Below are 22,391 nucleotides of genomic sequence, written 5' to 3' on the forward strand. Positions count from 1 at the left end.
AATTTTATAGTGTTTGAAATGGAAATTGGAGTTTCATAACTGTGAGAATGCTTTTGTTGTGCTTTAGTTGTATCAGAATGACATACAGTTACAATATAGTGAAATATGTAATGGGCATATTTTTATTTTTTTTGCTTCCCGCATGTGTGATGAAGGGGTCTGGCCAACTTCTTTTTATACTGATTCTTTTGTGAATAGTCCTCTGACTGGAATTTCATTGTAACTGTACTGTCTGGGATTGCTGAGCTGAATGATCACATTTCGATAGCTGTGGATGAGCTATTAGGAACTGTATATAATGTTTGTGTTTTTGTTCTCTGTTTCTCTCCTGGTTGTAGTGGTGTACCTGTTTATTTTTTTTTATGGGTGCAAGTGGAATTCAGCAGGGGGGAATGTAACAAGGTTTAAGTTGTAGAGTTCCACTTGCTTTGTGTATGGGTACAGTGGGGAAGTTGCGCCCCCTCTCGGTGTGGCTGGTTATATGCTGCTGGCTCCGTTAATCCGCGCCAGTCTGTGAAAGCTGCGTCAGAGGTGAGTCGCGTTTTTCAGCACAGAGCATAGAACGATACATGCTAACGCTAAATGCTAACGTGACGCTCTGTTGCAGTGTGCTGTGAAGCTAAACCAACTGCACTGATGCAAACTTATGTTCCCACGCAGGTACACCATTTATTATTATTTTCTTTATTGTACATTGTGAATATTGTTACTGTAATTTGGGCCAGTCTGTGAAAGCTGCGTCAGAGTGTGCTGTGAAGCTAAACCAACTGCACTGATGCAAACTTATGTTCCCACGCAGGAAATAAAGTGTCCACTGTCCAGAAACTCCTTGTCTTCATTAAAAATACACAACGCAGAGTCAAGGGGTTATTTGGTCTGTCCTAACACCGTGGAGTGACGCAAGAATCGGTTACAACTGCAGCGAATCATCAACTGGCTGACGAGCTGAATGTGTTCTACTGCAGGTTTGACACATTCACACCTCTCCACCTCCCCCCCCCATTGACATCACCTGCCACTCTGCCACCTCTCCCCTCTGACCCCCCACCAGCACTCACGATCTGTGAAGAGGATGTTCTGTCAGTCTTTCACAGACAAAAGATCAGGAAGGCACCCGGCCCAGACGGTGTGTCACCTTCCTGCCTGAAGGTCTGCGCTGACCAACTGGCCCCCATCTTCACCCGGATCTTCAACAGATCCCTGGAGCTGTGCGAAGTCCCCTCATGCTTCAAACTCTCCACAATAATCCCGGTCCCCAAGAAACCCACCATCACAGGACTGAACGACTACAGGCCTGTTGCCCTCACATCTGTAGTCATGAAGTCCTTCGAGAGACTGGTGTTGGGGTACCTGAAGGACATTACAGACCCCCTGCTGGACCCCCTGCAGTTCGCCTGCCGAGCGAACAGGTCAGCGGATGATGCCGTTAACATGGGACTGCACTACATCCTGCAACACCTCGACTCTGCAGGGACGTACGCCAGGATCCTGTTTGTCGACTTCAGTTCGGCGTTCAACACCATCGTCCCAGCCATCCTCCGCAACAAACTCACCCAGCTCACTGTGCCCTCCTCCACCTGTCAGTGGATTACAAACTTCCTGACTGACAGGAAGCAGCAGGTGAGGCTGAGGAGCATCACATCCAGCACCTTGACCATCAGCACAGGTGCCCCCCAGGGGTGTGTACTCTCCCCACTGCTCTTCTCCCTTTACACCAACGACTGCACCTCAAGAGACCCGTCTGTTAAACTCCTGAAGTTTGCAGATGACACAACAGTCATCGGCGTCATCCGGGACGGTGATGAGTCTGCATACAGACGGGAGGTTGAACGGCTGGTCTGCTGGTGTGGTCAGAACAATCTGGAGCTGAACACGCTAAAAACAGTGGAGATGACAGTGGACTTTAGGAGAAGCCCCCCCACTCTGCCACCCATCACCATCACCAACAACGCAGTGTCTGCTGTGGAATCCTTCAGGTTTCTGGGCCCCACAATCTCTCAGGACCTGAAGTGGGAGACCAACACAGTCACTACCATCAAAAAGGCCCAGCAGAGGTTGTACTTCCTGCGGCAGCTCAGGAAGCTCAACCTACCTAAGGAGCTGCTGATCCAGTTTTACACCGCCATTGTTCAGTCTGTTCTCTGTTCATCCATCACCGTTTGGTTCGGATCAACCACCAAACAGGAAAAAAACAGACTGCAACGGACAATAAGGTCTGCAGAGAAGATTATTGGTGTCAGCCTGCCCTCCATCCAGGATCTGTACCTGTCCAGAGTCAGGAAACGGGCAGGTTACATCTCTGCAGACCCATCACACCCTGGACACAAACTGTTTAAACTCCTCCCTTCTGCAAGGCGCTACAGAACTCTGTACGCCAAAACAACAAGACACAGGAACAGTTTCTTCCCTCAGGCTGTCTCTGTGTTAAACAGCTAAAACCGGACTTCAGTGTTTCATCCTTGCACCATGCACCAATTTGCACTTCTGATTTAATCTTGTTCTATGTCTATTTTTTTGTCTATTTTTTTGTAATTGTTGCACTAAAGAGAGTGAGGTGTAACCGGAGTCAAATTCCTCGTGTGTGTCCACATACCTGGCAATAAAAAGCGATTCTGATTCTGATTCTGATTCTGATTACGCCAAGCCTGACGGTGGCAGTGTTAGAACAATGAGAATTCCACACAAGCCAATCAGAAGCCTAATAGAGAACCGCTGACAGGAAGAACTTCCGGATCCTTTTCAAGAAGAAAATATGGCGCCAGGCTCATGTGTGTGGACTGATAGCGAGACTGAGCTACTTTTACACGTTGCGCTGGACTATAAAACTGCTAAAGCTGTGAAAAATGTCTTTATTGTTCAATACATTGTATGACTGTAATTTTCAAAATCACACAAGCGAGTATAGCTCTCAACAACAGAAATGCTACTAGTACCTCCATGCTTGCCAGATAAACAATGAATGGCGTTATCACGCTAGCATCCTGCCAACATGGCGGATAGGGGCGGGGCTCTGTACTATGACGACAACTCCTCATTCCATTCTGAAAACTCAGTTTTCGTCTCTTTCAACCAGTTTACACACAAACGCTAAACGGAGTTTTTAAAAAATCTCCACTTTTGCCGGAGTTTTTTTTTAGCTTCGTTTTCGGAGGAAAAAACTCCGTTTGTATATAAACGAAAGGCACAAACGAAGGGAAAGGTCTTCGTTTTTCAACATACCCGGGTATGTGTAAACAGCACTTTAGATAATAGTGTGGGTTTACCTTAAGCTTCCAGAAATGATGACGGCACCGCACCATAAAGCAGGTAACTTTCTGTGTAAAGAATAGTGGATTTTAGTTTTTTAATCCAAACAAAAAAAAAGAAACAGAAAAAGCAATAACCATTGTAAATTGTTAATCAAGATAACCGAAGAGAAGGAGGGGAGGAGGGGCAGAATAAGAGGAGAATCAATAAGAGAGAACATGTTTGTTCATCCATTCTTTCTCTCTTACTCACACTTGTTTCTCTTACATTTAATCTCACCCAGAAGGTTTTTTTTCTGTTTTCCTGCAGCTACCTCTGTGAGCATGTCATTTTGTTGGTAATTAAACTAACTGGTTAAAATCGGTGATGCAGATAAAGGACCCAGGCTCCTCTTTCATCCTCGGCTCCTTTTCACAACAAAGACCTTTCAACAAACTCTAGTATGAAATGTAATAAATCTGACTCGAGACAGCTTCTGCAGAAGCAAATCTTTGCTGTATGTGTGTGGTTAGTAAAGCGAGAGAACTGTTGAGGAAAAAGGTATGAGAAGAGAAAGCACAAAGAGGTGAAATGAAAGATGGCTACGGGGGGAGGGAGACGTAAAGGCAGAAAACGGGAAATAGCGTAAAACGCTGAGCACAAGGTGCTGCATGTCGTCAGGTATCAGGGGGAGTATTTGGTGGCTGGTAGCCAATATGAGTGAGATGAGGGGAGGCGAGTCTGCAGAGCCAATAAATTACAGGCCTTCAAGCCCCACTTTACATTAATGGAATGTGCAGCGCTGCTCTCTCTAGTCGGCCACTGAGATTAAAGAGTAGGGAAATGGCTGTGGACAGGCTATCCCTGGCCAGGGCTCTGTGTCTTATGGGCCTTGAGCAATCCACAGAGTGGCTCCATGGAGCACAACCCTGCAAAACAGTACGGGGGGCACATGCCTGTCCAAACTGTGCATTTTAACCTCGATATTCAGTCCAACAAAACTCACAAGGTGTCTTTGTCTTGCAACTGTAAACTGTTGGCTTTGGTGTTCCACACTCAGAGAAGATTTTTTTGAGAAACGGCAATGATTGTGTGAAAACCAGTCTTTAGTTGTTTATTAGAAATACAGCCTTACAGAGCAGTCTCTGGGAAAATCAAACTGGATGCACAATCCTACTCTGAAGATTTCTTACAGATTATGTGGGATAAGGTGTGCAAGTTCGAAAGAATGGCTGAAGCATATCCACCTAAACCCTACTCTCTTTCAAAGCCCCTAAACCCATTACTCCTCAATTCATCTCTCAATTGAACTGCTCTACTGCTGTGTCTCTGCCTGTCTCTTGGTGGCTTTACACTTGTTTGATGGAATCAGATGCATCAGGGAAGATTCAATTAAATTGCCATTGCCTTTCTTAACTACTTCTCATTGCTTGCGCGTCTCCTGCCAGTCTTTTAAAGTGATTACACACAATTATTTCAATTAGATGTCAGGAAGTAGCGCCATCATCATCAGCCCATAATCAGGTTGTGGTGTAGCAGTGGGAGACAGAAAGCGACAGCTCCTCTCATTCTCTTTCATTAAAGATGGAAGAGAGCATTGTTGAGTGTTTTGTCTTTTTTCATTTTCCATCTTTTTTTCACAATGTGGCACACTTTTAGAAATGCAGGCCATGCACATTTGTACCCCCTGCATGCTGCTCTCATGTCTGCTAATGACTGAAATCCATTTCTGGATCTCTTTCTGAGAGACTGGGGAGATGAGGGATTGAGTGAGACACAGAATTAGTGGTGGCACCCTATTGTCACCTGGACAGAGTCAAATTCAGTTGGAAAGGGAAGACAGCTATACTTTCCACTAAGACCTGAATGAATTCCTGTTTTATTAATTGAAATTATACAAAGTGATTCACATTTCTCCCCTTTTTTTTGCCTCGTTTCTTCCCCTTTGACTTTTTGTCTTTTTCTTTTTCTCCCTTTTTTTTGTTGTTTAATAGGCAAACTGAGAACTAAAGATTCAGAAAAAGATAAATAAAGAAAAAGTCTATAAGTTGTTGCACGTTGTTTATCAGTTAATGAGATTAACTGTGTGAGATGGTTATAGTGGTCTGTGTTTCTGTGGTAGCTCCCCTTAGAGAGCAGAATATGCTTCAGGAGTTCCCATTAGAAACAGCCAGCACAGGAGCTCCATGGACTCCTTTTATTGATAACAAAGGCTTTGCAGACACTCACAGCATAACCAAAAATCAACACTCGTCTGCACACTTGTACATGTACATACAAGTTGAGAAACACACATACATTTTTATTTTTTGTTCTGTATTCCCATCTTCCTCTTATCATTTCTCCTCAAATTCAGAAAACACTCAAACATGAAGGTGCAGCTACTCGGCTGTGAGGCAGCCCAGCCCTCTGCAGCACATGCTTGGTTGCCTAGCCGAGGCCTCGCTGACTGCATGCCTCACGGCTGCATCAGTATGCTACAGGCACGGTCCTGTGTCTACACCACTCTCTTCTCCCTCCCTTGGACCATCTTTCCTTTATGCCTCCCCACTCAGTTCACTGTCTTGCGTTCATCGCTCTATCCGTGCTCACTCCACTCTGGTACTCCCTACATTACTGATTGCTCCTTTATTTTTATAAAACAGAACCACCTTTTGGCTGCTTGCTTAAAAATTTTTTTGTCGTCACGATTGTCGACCTCCTTATTTCAGATTTAAAGCATGCCCATTTCCTCATACTCCCTGACTATTCCGCTGATCTCCTCTCTCTGGTGTCCCATCTTCACTGCATCCTTGCCTCCCTGCTGGCTGAGTTCTGAGTTTTCAGGTCCAAGTGGGAAGCAGCATGCTAGGCTACTTATACGATTAGAATCCAGCCATATTGGCTAATGTTGTTTTTCTGCTTCCCCTCAGTTTGCATTGTAAGCAGGGGACAAGCCCATTAATTGCCCTGCTGATGGCTGTCATCATCGAGGCCCCTCTACGTCCAACACAGTGGGCACTGTGGACGCGTATGTGTGTGGGTCTCAGCAGGCGTCTGATGTGAGGGTGCTCAAGTGTGGAGGACTCATCATGGGTTATTAGGAGCATGCAGGGGGACCATCAAGCATGAGCGATAGAAGCAGCAGAGAGACGAAGAAAGAGTGAAAGATGGTTAGAATGAGAGAATCATTCCTAAAGCAAACAACTGCTGGTCCTGAAGTCTGGTTAAATAGTCATTTTCTTCCTCTGCTCCCTTCTGCTCCTCCAGATTCTGTTTGGCTTTTGAATAAACTTTAGATGTCATTTACTCATATCTAAAGTGACTGCTAAGCAGAAGGATCAAGCCATGTTTGAGTTTCTTGAATTCAATTCAGTTCAATTTATTTATTTATAAAGCACCTTTCATACAAAATGTAACACAAGGTCCTTTACATAAAAACAATTTCAACAGATTAAAAACACAGGTCTTTACACACTCAAATAATTGACCTAACAAATGTTAAAAAAGCACCCCTGATCATCCTAATCTCTCGCTCAGATGCACTCATGCACACACACACCCACACACAATAAGAACACCCCCTATAGTGGTGCTTGAAATTTGTGAAAGCCACTGAATTTTCCATCTGCTTTATCTTTACACAAATTTGACATGAAACATAAACTGATTTGAATTAAAGTCCAACATTTTGATAAAGAAAACACATTTAAACAGAGACTAAGATAAGCCAAACATTGGTTATTGTGAATGTGCATTATTTTCATCAGGAGATGAGACAAAAAAAAGGGGAAGGGGGTATTGACTTGGTTGAAATATGAAATTTTGTCTGCAAGATGTTATTAAATACACTGCTTCTTTAAAAAATAATGAAGTGACTGCTTCGGCATAGCCCAGCCAAAGTCCTAACTTTATTTGTGAATTGCTTTGCCATTTGGCTCATTTCCTCTCTCAGTTGTCTTCTATTTGAATCTAATTCTATGACTTGCATAATAATCGAGCGATATTTTAGTTCATGTCCGTGCAGAAATATAGAAAATGTATGGCTTCACAAATTCTCAAGTATTACTGTACTTTAAAAGAGGAGCTAAACATTGTAAACATAGGATTTGAGACATCTTAAGTTTTTGTCCTCTGTAGGAATCCTACACTTCACGTAATGTTGCATCATTTGTCAGCCCGCCTTGCTCACCATCCATCAAACTCCACACCCACAGTATGTATTCCCGGCTTTCTGATATAAATGGGCTGCCTCCAGGTTCAAACTATGTTGACACCACTATGGCATCATCATAGTAATATTGTCAAGCATTTGGAAACTTGTTTCCTGACACGATGCTGCTGTTTTCACACAATCAGTTGTAACACCCAAGGCTCATTAAGGGAAAAAAGCACTGCTGAATGCATTTGCTTTAGATAACGCTCTGGATGAACTAGTAGTATCATGTAACATTTAGTGACAAAACTCAAATGGGCAGATCGTAACTCGCACTCTTGTGCACGCTCTCATGCACATTGCCCTCTCTCATTGGCCACTGTTAATTTCCTGCGATGCATCCTCACATCATGTTAAGCCAGATAAGGACGAAGAATAAGAATCTAGACAGCCATGTATGCCATGATTAATTCAATTCATATTCTGCTTGCCTGGAATGAATGTATTATTAATATTTTATATTCCTGTGCTTTTTCAGATGATTGCAACATGATTATGACACATTGTGGCTGTGCATGTTTGGGAGGTGAAAGAGAGACAGTGTCCTGGATAGAGTGTGAAATCATGCGCTTTGTAAATTGCACTGTGTCTACCAGTAATGCAAATGTGACGTTTAGGGAATTTGATTCGAAATCAAAACAGAGATGGGTTGTTAAAAGGAATAAACAAATGGTGGCTGGAGTATGGGACCGCTAGGAGCAGTGAGGCAGTTTCAGAATTACCATATGCAGTTCGGTGTAGGGGGTAAAATGAGTCCTGACACAGTTTGTTGTTGTGCATTTGAGCAGCGCAAGAATAAACGTAATGAGCCTCTATCTTTATTTTCACACTGTATGAAGCGAGAATTAATTTTTTTCCCCCTTAGTTTCCAAGCATAAAACCAACTATACAGCGTTTTATTTTGTTTCTTGACTTTCATGCTAAAAACAGACTGGATGAAATAAACAATAGAACACATACACAAAATGGACACGAATTTCATAGAACATGTTAATATATATTTAAATATACATGAAATAATTTCATCGCTCAGAACTTGAGCCTTTAATGAGCAAATTTGGAGTCTATGTTGGATTAATTGAGTGTGTCTGGAAAAGCTTCAATGATAACCTGCTAAGATCAAGTCCAGCGCATGCTTAACTGCTTCCTTTGAAAACTTTGAAAACATAATTCTGTGAATTTTCATGCTAATGTTTCTGCAGATTTCTGCAGAGATGGGCTTATGGTCACGTAGTCAACACAACATGTTGCATGTGGCTCTGCATGTTAAAAACAAGCTGACTATTCGGACTTTTCTGTGGGAGGCACGTTTGCAGCTGTCTGAATCGGATGCTGGAACTGATGCTTTAAAATCTATAAACATAAAAGTGCCACCACAGTGTTTCCAAATGACACCAAATGTTCACTTTAGAGCCTCATACTACCTTCCTGCCCTTACATGCACGTCATATTGTTGCAGTTGTAGTATTTTGAGGGTACAATATGCAATATGCAATAAGAGCTGTAGGGCTGGTGCTGAAGCTAATTAGAGGGCAGGTCAGTCACCCCCACCTTCTGACCCATTTCCACCTCTCCCATCATATGCATCCCCTCTCTTCTGTCATTCAGTCCCACGACTGCTAATGAGCTTATTCTGAGCCACATCATGTCTGCAGCTGTACCTTTTTCCTGGTACAGCTAGCAAGACTTTTTTTTTTTCTTCTTTCACTAGAAAGTGAGAGGAGGCTGTTCATTCCCACCATGTCTCCAATTAGATGTCCCTCTATTCATCCTTCTGTCATTTCTTCCTCCTCTCTCTGTCCTCTTGTTTCTCTCATCTGCTGGTGTTGGAAGCGGGTTGTAAAACAGCCTGCCTGATCCAAATGGAGACGAGCCCTGCGGTCACCATAGTTTTGTTACTGAGGCAGAGTCACATTATTCTTTTTAGTCTGCTTGTGTGTACGCTTATGTGTGTGTGTGTGTGTGTGTGTGTGTTTTTAGGCTGTGCTTGACATTAGCCTTGCAGTCACAGGTAATGATCTCATCTCCCCGATGGTGACTGGAGGCACACCGTGAGAATTACACACACACTGTGAAAAGGAAAGATGGGGAGCAGAGATTGGTATTGTAATGGTACTCTAATGGGCGACCTGACAAGTGCTTTTTCTTAATGTTATACCCCCCATCCCCTCTCTCCCCTCCCTCCCTCCCTCCCTGTTTCTCCCCCGTTCCACTCTTCAGGTGCATTTTCTGTTTTTTGAGGAGCAGCGATATGGACACCAGGTGTTTTTACGCCCAGGTATGCATTCAGTTCTGATCACTTCATCTAATGTTTCTTATGCTTGCATCCAACAAACGCATGTTGTTATAAAGCCCAGATGCCCAAGTAAAACATCATTTACGTATTTCAAACTCCTGGGTTCACATTAGCCAAAAAAAACTACGGTACTTAATTAGATTTGTTTTGAATATGACATCCAGTTGACTAGGGTTGGGAAAAACTCATTGTCCATACCCTGGACAGACCTCAGATTAATTCACGAGGAGGGAGGAACACCACACTCTTTTTGCTGAGAAACAATAAGACAGTACGAAATTACAAAAGCATTGAATGAAGTCCGAATTTAAATGTATTCAAAAGTTTTGACCACTGGCTGAAATCAGAAGGGGGACCAGTTATTTTTTGGATAAAGAGATTTGTAACCATCAACACTGTTTTTGTAAATGTCATTCTAAAACTTTACGCAATATTATATTCATTGAAAGTGTAGTATGCTAGCCGTCTGAATGAGTTGTTCCACTGTTTGTTTGGCATGCTGTGCTGCATTCAATCTACGTCAGAAATGGGAGGTCAAAACTCAAAATCACTTGATATCTGACCACCACACTCAACATACAAAGTGTAATAAGTAACATTCATACTTTCTGGTCTTGATGATCATTTAATAGAACAAAGAAATTAGCCAAAAATGTTCCAAAAGAACTTTAATGTTTTATAAGCTCAAGAATAACAAGGGAAATATTTGTATGCTCTGGGTAAGGTGCCTTTTTTGGCAAACGAATGGCCTTATTTATCCATGTGTTGGGAGAAATTACCCAGAACTTTTAGCAAACAACAGAAAAGCAGCACAGTGACCACATATTTAGCATAAAATACAGATTTTGTGTGTGGATTATATTTAGATTGAAAAAATAACATAAAATTACATGTATTTTTCTATTGAGTAATAAGATTCTTCACTGTCATATTTAAGCACATCATAAAAAAAATTGCTGTTGTGTCAATAGGCTGCAGCACAACGACATATCGGTTCATTCTGAGCCGTACAATCTGTCCAACTGATACTGCTCCAAACATGGTTCCACTTCAACAAATTCTTCTTGCTAGTGTATTAGATTCAACCTCTGTTTAGCTTTAAATCCACTTGCTCTCAAATCTGATGTTTTTTAGCTTTCTCTCACCCCCTCACATGCACACACACACAATGTTGGCCTTATATTCCTGGGTTTCTGTTTTTCTATTTATACCCACTGAGATGTGCAGTGAGCCCCAGGCACTCTTCTCTCACCAACACAAGCGCATGTAGAATCACACTGGCACAGAACCACACAAAGACATGTACACACATGCTTTGAGTTATGGTTGAGGTGGAGGTTAGAGGGTTTCATCAACTGTGTGTCTGACCGTGTGTTCTTATTTAATGCAGTTAGCGGCTGTGTGAAAGCACCGAAAGCACACGGAGTGCTGGGGTTCCTGCTGTGCCCTTGCTTGCAGCTGTGTGCTTCACAGCGTCAAAGGGAAAAGGTTTTCTGAAAACCAATAACATTTGCTTTTCTCTGATTTTGCAAACATGTCTAGGTTTGTAAACATAAAAATGTTCTGAGCAGGAGAGACAAGACCGTTTTCAAGAAAGTCATCAGGCACCCTGAAGCAACTCTAACTGGAAGGATTTCATGAGGCTGTGCTTTGTACTTAACAGTTGTGAATGTGATGGTGTTAGTAATTTTTTTCAAATGTAAAAGTCAAAGTAGATTCAATGGATCCATAAAGTCATTCAACTTTTTTCCCTGAATCATTGCCAAAGACATGAGGCGAGTACAAATACTATAAATCTGTTTTGAAGTGGATGTTTAAGCTTTAATTAACTCTGGTAATCAAAAAGCAATTAACAGTAAGCCATTAACCTGCCTGTTCTTTGTGACCCAACTAAAAGGTGAGTTTATCACATTAAATACATGTGTGCACCGTGCACCAGCTCAAAGTCAGACTTAAAAGCTGGCACGCACACACATAGACACACATGCAGAGTGAGGGAGAGAAACCTGTAGTACTACTGTGTGACTGAACCTGTTAAAAATAGATGAAGACAACATTCATGAGAAGTGGCTCATTCTGCATTATTTACAATATGGAGAATATACTAAAACTGTCAACTTGACTTGCTTCCCCTCCTCTCCCCTCTTTCAGCCCCCCCCAACACATACACACATGCGCGCTCTTTAATGCCTTTACCGCGCTTCTTGTGATACTGACAATATCAAGTCAGCATAACTCCTTTATTGTGTGAAGCTGCGGAATACAATTTTTTAGACGTGCTGATTTCTTTCTTTTGTCCATATTCTTATTCTCTGTAGCATGTTTTCGTCTCTGTGAGGAAAAGGGAAGTTAGTACCAATTCTTTCAAAGGATGTAGTCAGATAGAAATGATAGGTTGTTGTATTTTAGCCAGGAATTGTGAATGTTTCCAGTATTGTAGTAGAATGAATGCTCGTCTTGTACAGTGAGATAATTCAGTACCTGGCTTTACTTTTCTTAAAAGTCTCTCAATTAATTTCCTGTGATGTGTCTTAAATGATACTGAAAAGTTTCAGGAGAAAGCACCAATGATATAGATTTCTTTAAGATGCCAATTGGTTCCAGATTGATGAGAGAAGAATGCTCAGCGCTATATCAGACTAACACTGCTGTGTGCCCAGAAAACACTGCCGTGGAGAACACAGAGGCAATTGATTCAGTTGAAAAAGCTGTCGTATTTCATCTAACGTTCTCACGTGTGCAGCCACAGACTTTTCACAGTCTATACGTGCAGCCCTCTGAGAGTTGATGTGGTCATGATAAGTTTTCCACAGTGGCTGTTTCCCACTGCAATCACCTTGGTGTTCATTACATAGTTTACACGCTATTTTCAGCTTGTAGAAGTCAAATCTTGGTTTAATCGAGATGCTCCGTAGATCAACATTACCTTAGATTTAACATACATATAATGTGAGGAAACACTGGCAGGTTATTTTTTTATATTGTAACACAAATCAGAAAGGGAGGAAAAAATATTTTCAAATAAGAGACATGTTTATCTTGTGCTTTTACATGTGTAGATTTTGTGTATATTTGATAGTGGGAAAACATACTCTTGGATAGCAGAAAAAGATACATGAGCATCAGAACCTACAGTATAAATAACGCAACATGTTCTACGGTAATGTCCTTTCTATTTGGTGTATAATGCAGTTTTATTTCATATCAGATAGTGTCAAACAGTAACCATGATAACTGTGAATGTTAAAGAGAAGGAAGGAAGCCAAGATAGAAAATTTCCCCAAGCAAGAAAAAAAAAGCTTTTAAATGTTGATAATGTTATCACCAGGGCCCCCTGTCACTTAATAAAACCCTGTTTATCTTTTCTCTCTGTAATTACTTCCTCAGACCCTAAATACATTCCTATTATACACGTGTACATTCACACAGTACTTTACCAAAGAATTAATGCTTTTCTATGTTTTTGCTTTTCTTTTTTATTTAAAAGTAATGATGATAATAATAAGCTGTCTCTATTGTTCTTTTTCATTTAATGCATTCATAACCCACCAGAGCCTACAACAAGCACAACTGGTACCAAGTGGCTGTAAAGCATTTTGTATGGCCCAGGTGAAACTTCTGAATTGGGATCAATACAGCATCACATTAGTTTTACAGAAGTAATCTACTCTTAAGAGGCTCAGGTTGCCTGGGCTGAAAGTTCAATGAGAACACATTTGTAGTTCTCAAACAGAGCTGGGACTCCTCTCTTCTCTGCTTCTAAGAGGAAGTATTGTGTGTGTGTGTGTGTGTGTGCTGTTCTGTGTTGGTATAAGCAAACATATCCATGCAAATGCGTAAATGAAACATGATTGAAGATGATGGATTCTCGGAAATCCTTAAAGTTACACGTAAACAAGGGTGACATTTCAGCAGAGCACATCTTTGTATCTAACCCCCAGCGGGTTAAAGCACGTACGTGCTATGAACACACACACCAACACCATCTCCCCCTTACTCTGTTCAAATTCACACAAGTCAACCTGTCAGTTGTGATTTTTATGTTCCTGTCCCCCTTTCTGTTTGTCTCTCTTTCTAAAGCATTTTTATATGAGATTTCAGCTACAATAGTTTGCTATCATGTCAAAATCCCTTCTTCAGGTGTGCGAATACATTTTTTCATTTGATTTTTTTTTTAGATTACCTACATTTCCATTTCCTAGAACATCTCTCCTTGTGTATCCTCATCTCCATATGCTCTTTACTCTCTTCACATCTGTCATGCACTTGATATCCGGATATATCTAAGTAATTGAGGAGTGGCATGCTGTGATATTTTGTCTTTGGCTGGAGGTCCGGCATGGCAGATCATCTGCATCTCTCTTTCTCCCTCATCCATTCTTTATTTCTAAATCACACAAGCACTTACTCACAAACATTGCACCCTGATGTGGCAGGTAAACTGGCAGTACACAAGATACAAGACAAGAAAGGTCATCAAGGTCAGAGATAATCTGATTGCAGTCGACATGTATCTCACAAATTCACCTCCAGACATATTGATGGCTTTCCTGAGGAGACCATGTCATTCACAACTTCAACTGACTGTAGCTGTTAAATACAATGCCTTGTGACTGCAGCGGGCTGTATTTGAATATAACAAGGAGGGATGAGAAATGGAGCACACAGCTACAATTAGAGCTTTAATAAAGTGTAGCAACTAATGTCCCAGCATATTGTGTGCCATGGGTGTCCTTTCATGGGTGGGGTTGTACTACAGTTTAAATGGTGATTTGTCCAATGATGACATCACCAGACCAAAAATGATTCAGCACTGATTTCTGTTCATTTCACTTTAAATCAAAACAAAACCCAGATAGAAGGTATGTTATGGATGGCAGTCACAAGTCATTGCCCACCACAGGCTTGACAAATATGTCATTCTTTCTTCCCCTCTCCTTGCTTGCCTCCTGCCTCGAAACAGGCTCCTGCCATTTAACTCTAAAGCTGCCATTTAACTGTTGTTTCATGGGACATCCCAGTTAACCCAAAACATCCCATTCATGCTTGGAAATTGTATTAATGTGTCAATAAATTGGCCAGTGTCACCATCGTATAAAGTTGTAGTGTTCCATTGTATCCATTATAATCGACTTTTTGTAGAGCAAAAGAGCTTTTTCTGTCTAATCTGGCAGAGTGCTGTTGGGTATCACAGGGCACTATTGAGCAAGAGACCTTTAAAGCCAAGTGTCTTACATCCTAGTTGAATAAATGTTCAACAATAATAATAACAATGATAATAATAAAACAAAATCACATAGAGTATTTTAAACTTTCAGCTGTCAGTAAAAGGTTTACTGGGACTGCTTTTCAGAGAGTACAGTACAGTGCAAAGAAAAGGAGTGAGAGAAAAGGAAAAGGTATACAATAAATGTGTGTCGCAATGGGTCTGTTGGCTGTGATCTTTTATTTAAAATGTAGTCGGAGAGTTTTGTACAAGTGGTTATTTTGCAAATTGCTCATTCTTTTGCATTTCCCTAAACACATGCATTTTGCAGCAAAGGAATGAGCAATTAAGCCTGTTGTAAATGATAAATATGAACGAACAGTAACAGCCCAGTCTCTCAATAAAACATGTTATACGTGTGGGTACATTTGTCCATGTCTTTAAAACACAATGATATCCCATTCATCAGCTTCTCCAGCAACTATTCTGTAATCTGTATATGCCATGTATGATAGTGCCCACATTACACTATAGTACTTTGGCACTCTGTATTATCAACAGAAAATGGGTCGGGCGTGTAATCATTGCTGAGTTTTTGGGTTTTTTTGCCTTTTTTTTGTCCAACAATGCCCATTCAAGATCAGAGCCGAAGCTAATGAGAAAAAACTCTTCTCAATAACACCTTCTTCCTTCAAGTTTATACCACAGATAGATTAGAGATAAATTCAATTCAATTCAATTCATTTTTATTTATATAGCGCCAAATACAACAAATGTCATCTCAAGGCACTTAGATAGTAAGTCCAATTCAAGCCAATTGGAATTCAATTAATTATTAATAATCATAATTCATAAAATAATCCAATTCGTTCATATAGAGCCAATTCAAAAACAATTTCCTAGCTAAGAAAACCAACAGATTGCACTGAAAACTTTTTGTTTTTTTCGGTCCAATCTCCCGGCCTGAGCGTGCCTGAGGCGACTGTGGAGAGAAACGACTCCCTTTTAACAGGAAGAAACCTCTGGCAGAACCAGACTCAGGAAGGGTGGCCATCCGCCTCGACCAGCTGGGGTTTGAGAAGACAGAAAGGGGGGGGGGGGGCTGCGGCGGCGGCACTGTAACACCATTCAAAGGATATCTGTTGGAACAGGGAAACACGAGTTAATGACCACAATAATATCACATATACATAAAGAGAGTAAAGTGAGGAAAGGTGTGTCAGATGAGGCCCCCCAGCAGTCTAGGCCTATAGCAGCTTAACTATGGGATGTTTCAGGATCACCTGAGCCATCCCTATTCAAGGTAAACACAAGAAACTTGTGCTAACAAAAATAAATAAATAAATAAAGGACCAGACTCAGTGAGTAATTCCCTATACTCCCTATATAGATCCATATATAGAACCATCTTTTACAGCCTTTTATATAAATCAATATTAATATATAGGATGGAGAAGAACTGGGGAAATAGTTTCTTTATTGTGTGTCATGGTGGGAATGAGATTAATAATATGACTCGTGTCAATTCTGACCTGTGTGTATAACTAACCTGTGAGTTGTATATCGGGCACTGAAGCTGCTCCCCCAGCAGATCACAGCACAGTAGTTAGCACTCACATAGAAGATCTCCAGCATCTTATTGCACTAAATGAAAGATCTTAATTTCCTCAGGAAATTGTCATCTCATCTCCATCAAAGTTGGTCTCCTTTTCCAGTCTGTTATTTGAGTGCACTCCCAATTACTTGTCATGTTCAACAGTACCGACTCCTCTTCCATGATGTTTATGGGCTTAGTCGCAGCTCTTCGCTTTATTCAAAGGTCAGTCCCAACATTCAGAGTTAACATTTTAAAAGTTAATCTTGGAAACAGCTGGAAGTCTTATCAAAAACAAGGTAAATCTCTTTATTTACTCCCTATGGTTCAGTTGTAGCTAGTGCACAAATTAAAGAATTTTAATCATTCTGTTCAGACAGACCGAGCCTTCGATGCCAGGATTTCTCTTTCACCTACTGTAGGATTGACAATACTGTATGTGGTGGCACATCATTATGTTGCATTATATATGCTGAGCATGCATGGTCATCCATCCTGAAATCTTGCTCAAGTGAATGTAATATTGTGATAAAAGTCATTTGCATGGAGTGCGACTGGATTTAAATCCTGAACATGACTAAAACATGTGAACCAAATGTCAAAATGTCAAAATAAAAAAATCACGATATATCTGTGCATTTATACAGTGGAAATGTAGCATTAGTAAAATGTAGTGCCCATAAGTTATGTGTATGTTCCCCATTAGCATAATAAAGACATAACAAAGACTTTTTTGTTGCAACTTTGTTAAAAACGCTGCGTTTTAGAAGTTTCTAACATGTACTTCCGATCTCATACTTCCCGTATCCTCTCATCAGAAACATTTTGAGCCACCGGTTTGATGTCTGATTTCCCTTCAGAGAGTTCCCCATATATATTTGGACATGTTGAATGATTTACACTGAATCTGATGTCTACGCATGTTTCAGATTGTTGGTCAACATGTTACATGGCTGAAGGTTTTACCCAACCTTACTGTTATGATTAACTGGATGTCAGACATCTAAAGTCCCACTCTCCTGTCGAGCTATTACAGTAGTTCAGCAGTGCAGAGCTGTGCTCAGGCAATTAGAGAGCTGCCTTTGTTGCCTTTAACGAGTTTGACCCGTTTTGCTGATTATACGCATAAATTTCCATTCTCGCTCCTCTCATTTTGCGTGTCTCTGTCTTTCGCTATCTTTCAGTTTTCATCCTCTATCTCACTCTGTCTCTTTTGCTGTGTATGGGTGAATTAGAGGAATCCTAATCCTGCAAAGCAATGTTTTTTTTTTTAACAGTATATGGGAGCTGACCTCCACGTTCTCACCAGAGATCCCATCCATTGGGACAGTCCTATAGATTATATTCTAAAAGAGATGTGTGTGTTTGTGTGTGCCTGCCTGTGTGATTGTATCAATTTAGGTGTATTTCTGTGTGACTGATGCACGTGTTTGTGTGTGTGTGTGTGTGTGTGTGACAGCAGTGAGAGGAAAGAGAGGAAGCTAGCTGCTGGCTTGCCCTCATGAGCATCAAGGATTTATCTGTTCAGCCAAGCTGTGACAGACCGACAGAGACGGAAAGGGTAGGAAGGTGGGCGAGGGAGGCAGATACTGAGGTAGAGAGATATGGCAAAAAAGGCAGAGATACTGAAGTATGGAAACGAGATGGAGAGGAGGGCTCTGCACAGATAGAGAAGGTAAACTACAACTGGAGCTGGGAGGGACAAGATGACTGAGGGGAGACTGCTGGGGCACGGAAGTTTGTGGAGAAATCTGAGGTAGGCGAGTGTAGAATAAAATATTTAAATGAAGCTTCAAGACACAGAAGTAGATCTGTGTAGGAATGATATAAATTCATACCCACAAATTTCCATGAAAGCTACCATTTTTTGCACCTGTTTTGTAACCACAAGGCTTCCGCAGCATCACGTTTTCCCTTCGTCTTATCAGCCTGACTAACAATTACCACATCATCAGATGATTGATACTTCGAGTTTTTTCACTGACTGATAGAGAAGCTACTTCAGAGACTCCAACCAGCAAAAGTCCAATCAAATTAGGTGATCTAGTTGTTGTGTCTATGACAATAAAAAAGTAATTCCTCAGGAGGGGTGAAAAGGTCAAAAACTTGTGGTAGGCTAAGGTAAGGCATCCCTGCATCTCACCATCAATGGCTAGAAAGGAGTCCTTCTGATAAATCTGAGTGAAAGATTTGCAACATGAACAGTATGGAGCTTGACAGCATAAAAGTCTACGGGGGATTTAGTGCTCTCAAGTTAGACTAGACACCATAACCAAATAGACCACCCCCCCTCGACCAAATAACACTCAATGCTTCAGACACGTTTGTGGAGAAAGATTCCCAGCACAACAGGATAATGAGCCCAAACAAAAAAGACCATCATCTCATATTATCAGGCTTGGAGAATGGTGTAGCTGCTCACATTATCATCTCTCAAAGAAAAATGCTCTGCCCTGTTTAGAATTCTTTAAACCAGTCACAGTCATCTTGACCAGCACTGAGCCTTGTATTCAGCGACATATAGCCGCTGCAAAATGGCCACTGGGCAAACATACACAAATACCCTGTATATGTTATAAGGATATTCTTTGTAGATGTTTACAGGACCATGCTGGTGTGCCTTATCATCTGATCCGAATCTTTGTCAAACCTTGCCAATTTCAGTGCATTGGTTGGAAGCTTAGTGGGTGTTGTTTACATTGATGAAGAAGCTTTTGAAAATTGTGGCAGGAAGGCAGCAAAATGCCTCCCAAAATAAGAAGCTCTAGGTTTATACCACCAGTTGTATAAATGTGCGTTGTTTAAAAAACATATAACATCAAATTTTCCTCTGGTATTTTCCAATCTATTTGTGTCTTTTACGAAACTATGTAATAACACCTCTGAATGTGGGCTGAGTGGTTTATGGTGTAAGGAAGGCTTCTAGTGTCTGCCAGTGTTTGCAGAGATCAGAGGAGCTGTGTCCATGCTGAGGCTCCCGAACTCCCCACAGCAACACAACACATTCTGAGAGGAAGGATGATCAGAGAAGGATTAAAGAGGGACAGGCTGCACATGACTTAGACTTAGGGGAGGATGGAAGAATGTTGCAAAAATGGAAAATCTTTTGATCCAATGAATTGAGTAAAATTGCATCCCTCATGTTTACATTCTCTGTCATTATTACGCTGATTAATCACAAAACAGCAGGAAATCAGTGTTTTTTTTTTGCCTAAAGTCTCTTTCATTCTTTTATCACTTCGGAGTTCTGATTGAAAACTGCTCATGTGCTCCCACTCTCACAACAAAAAGGTTAGACAACGTCATGGTTTTGCCAAGTCCATGACTCACCTGATGCAGGCTGCACGACTTCACTGTGGGTGGTTATCAAATCAATACTGTAGGCTGAATGACTGGGTGAAGGCTGCAGCCCGACCACTTAGTGCATTCATGATTTGGTGAGTGTTTTGTCTGCATTACTTTGGATGTGTAGTAAAAGAGTGGGCGTGCGATGATGGTGAAGTCTCGACAGTTTAGTCATCTTTAGACAGCCTGTAAACTACTGTAACACTGGCTGTCCAAACACTGAAGCAGCCTCACGTCTGACCACGTCCTCTAAAACTTCTCATTTTACATGTCAATCCGCCATGCTTCTCAGTCTTTTTTTTTGCTTCTTTCATCTGTTTTTGTTCATTATATTTATGATACATTTTCTAAATCCGACAGCCCTAACCTCCCCCCCTTCCCCTCCTCAAACCCCCCCTCCATCGTTACTCCTTGAAAGCTGGAAATCAGGACAGTTCAGCAGTGGAGGGGTTAAGATGAACCCAGTCTTGTGATTGGCTGCCGGCCGACAGTCTGATCCAGCCTACAGAGAGAGGTAACCAGGCAACCTCAGAGAGGGAGAGGAAAGAATAGGGGGCAGAGGACCGGGGAGTTGGGAAAAAAAAAACGCGCTGAAAGAAGCCTGGCATAGTTTTCAAAGAATTGTGGCAAAAGATGTAAGGAAGCTTGCAAGCTCTCTCCTCGGGATGGGAAACGGGATTACTGTCCCTGCTGAAACACACTGTGGATGTCTGAGTCAACCAGGAGGAGATACGCGGGGATGACTGGATTCTAAAGCCTTTGCTCGAAATGGGAACTAACTGTGCTCAATTTCGCTTTAGTGCAAAGGTAAGTGAGCAAAGGCAAACTGTCTGAACTGACGCGGAACAAGTGGTGGATTTCTCTGCGGACGGTGCGTAAAGTATGTGAGAGTCGGTGTATTTAGAAGCCTGTGGATTCGGTGTGCTGGGCTCCGATCACTGCAATGAATGATCTATTGCTGCTGGTGGTGCATCGGGATTTTACTGCGCACATGTGTGCGTGTGTGTGTGTAGAAGTGGTGACTCCCCCCTCAGTGAATCATTGGTCAGGGGCTGTTGGTGTGTGCTGTTAGGCGGGAGGAAAGGCAGCGGTTTGCTGCATTTGGAGCTGGGGGCACCCCTCTGTCGGAGGAGGAAAACTATTCACAATAAACTAAGATGATGGCAAGTTTGTGTTCAGTGTTTTTTTTTCTTTCTTTCCGTGTTTCCCGTGCAATACAATGAGTTCAGCGTGCTCCTCTTGTCTGGTGGATGCTCTTTCCCTGCTCCGCTGACTCCCAACGAAAAAGAAAAAAAACCTTTGGGGCGCGGGTATCCCATCTGCGACTTTACAGTCACCTTCTTTCACTTTCAACTCTTTTCCGTACTGAGGGCGTCTTGAAATCAAATATTTGGTGTGTTTTGTGACCTTACTGTATTTGATGCATTTTTAAAAAGGAAGAAAAAACTTCCTTTTTTCCCGCCTGCATGGTGTCTCTGATTTGTGGGGTTATTCGGCCACACTTTGGAGGGCTCTGTCCACAATGGGAGGGAAGGGAAATTGAGTGAAACGCGGAACCGTGGAGGTTATGTTGATGAAGTGTTGGTGTAGAAACGTAGTCAATGGGCTGTGGGCTACAGCTGGCTCTCAGTCAGTGTGGGTTCTGGTTAATGGAGAGAGAGAGATGGAGAGAAGGAGAGTTGAATGAGCAGCCCGGTCAGTTTGCTGTGAGGGGCCCAGGCTCCGCTGCTGCAGCTAAAAGCCGCATTAATCATGAGGCTGTGGCGCTCTGCAGACACTGACTCTGCTGCCGGAGACTCTGCCTGCCAGGCGCACGACACGCATCAGCTGCAGAAAAGCTACACTATGAAGCTCATACATTTTTAGATGCATCTAATTTAGTTGGCCTGTGTGAACGTGGCTACAGCTTGATTTTTTTTCACGCAAGACACCTTTTCTTTGTCACAAAATAAACATGTGTCTCACAAACATAGGTGTAGTGCATATGCCTACCTAACAGCTGATGTTTCACCTTACCATACCGTCAGTTTAATTGAGTGAATCCTATTTTTTTTTTACATGCAAAGAACTTAAGCTATCACTGGTTTCTTTAAAAAAAAAAAAATTCTAAGGACCCAGACTTTCTCTTAAAGTTGTCCCAAGCAATAGTTCCCCAGGGTTTTTGAAGGGCCTTTAAAGTTTTTCTTTGGACATTAGCTGATTTTGAACTAATTATCTTTCCAGTTGTCCTTGGATGTGTCCCCCCTATTTTTGTTTGTAAGTCACTTAGCACTGATCTATGGATCATTCGACCATAAAACATACACTTATCTCAAGGGATGAGCATCTACTCCTTCCATTTATACTTCAACTGTTGGCTGAAACCTCACCAGAAATTCTCTCCATGGAAGATTGGCTGTCAAGAGGCCAATTCAAGGAACTGACATAGAGAAAAGGTAGATGACACAAGAACTGGACAGAAAATCAGTGGGAACAGGTCAGGTCTTATGGAGTGATGAATTTTCCCCACAGTCTGGACGTCAACATTGAA

At 41.7% G+C, this 22,391-nt stretch overlaps 1 protein-coding gene across 8 annotated transcripts in view; it reads left to right on the forward strand.

The window, feature by feature from the left end:
• The window catches only part of dab1a (DAB adaptor protein 1a), a 282,597-nt gene that overhangs the window by 170,298 nt on the left and 89,908 nt on the right, over positions 1 to 22,391 (forward strand). For 6 of the 8 annotated variants that reach the window (XM_075484618.1, XM_075484622.1, XM_075484624.1 and 3 more), the window contains exon 1: positions 20,381 to 20,668. The gene's annotated coding sequence lies outside the window, so the exon portion shown is untranslated. Of the gene's footprint in view, positions 1 to 9,640; positions 9,699 to 20,380; positions 20,669 to 22,391 lie in introns of those variants that run through there. The other 2 variants (XM_075484619.1, XM_075484620.1) reach the window with 1 other exon arrangement.

Source organism: Odontesthes bonariensis, chromosome 15, assembly GCF_027942865.1.
Source record: "Odontesthes bonariensis isolate fOdoBon6 chromosome 15, fOdoBon6.hap1, whole genome shotgun sequence".
Classification (NCBI taxonomy): Eukaryota; Metazoa; Chordata; class Actinopteri; order Atheriniformes; family Atherinopsidae; genus Odontesthes; species Odontesthes bonariensis.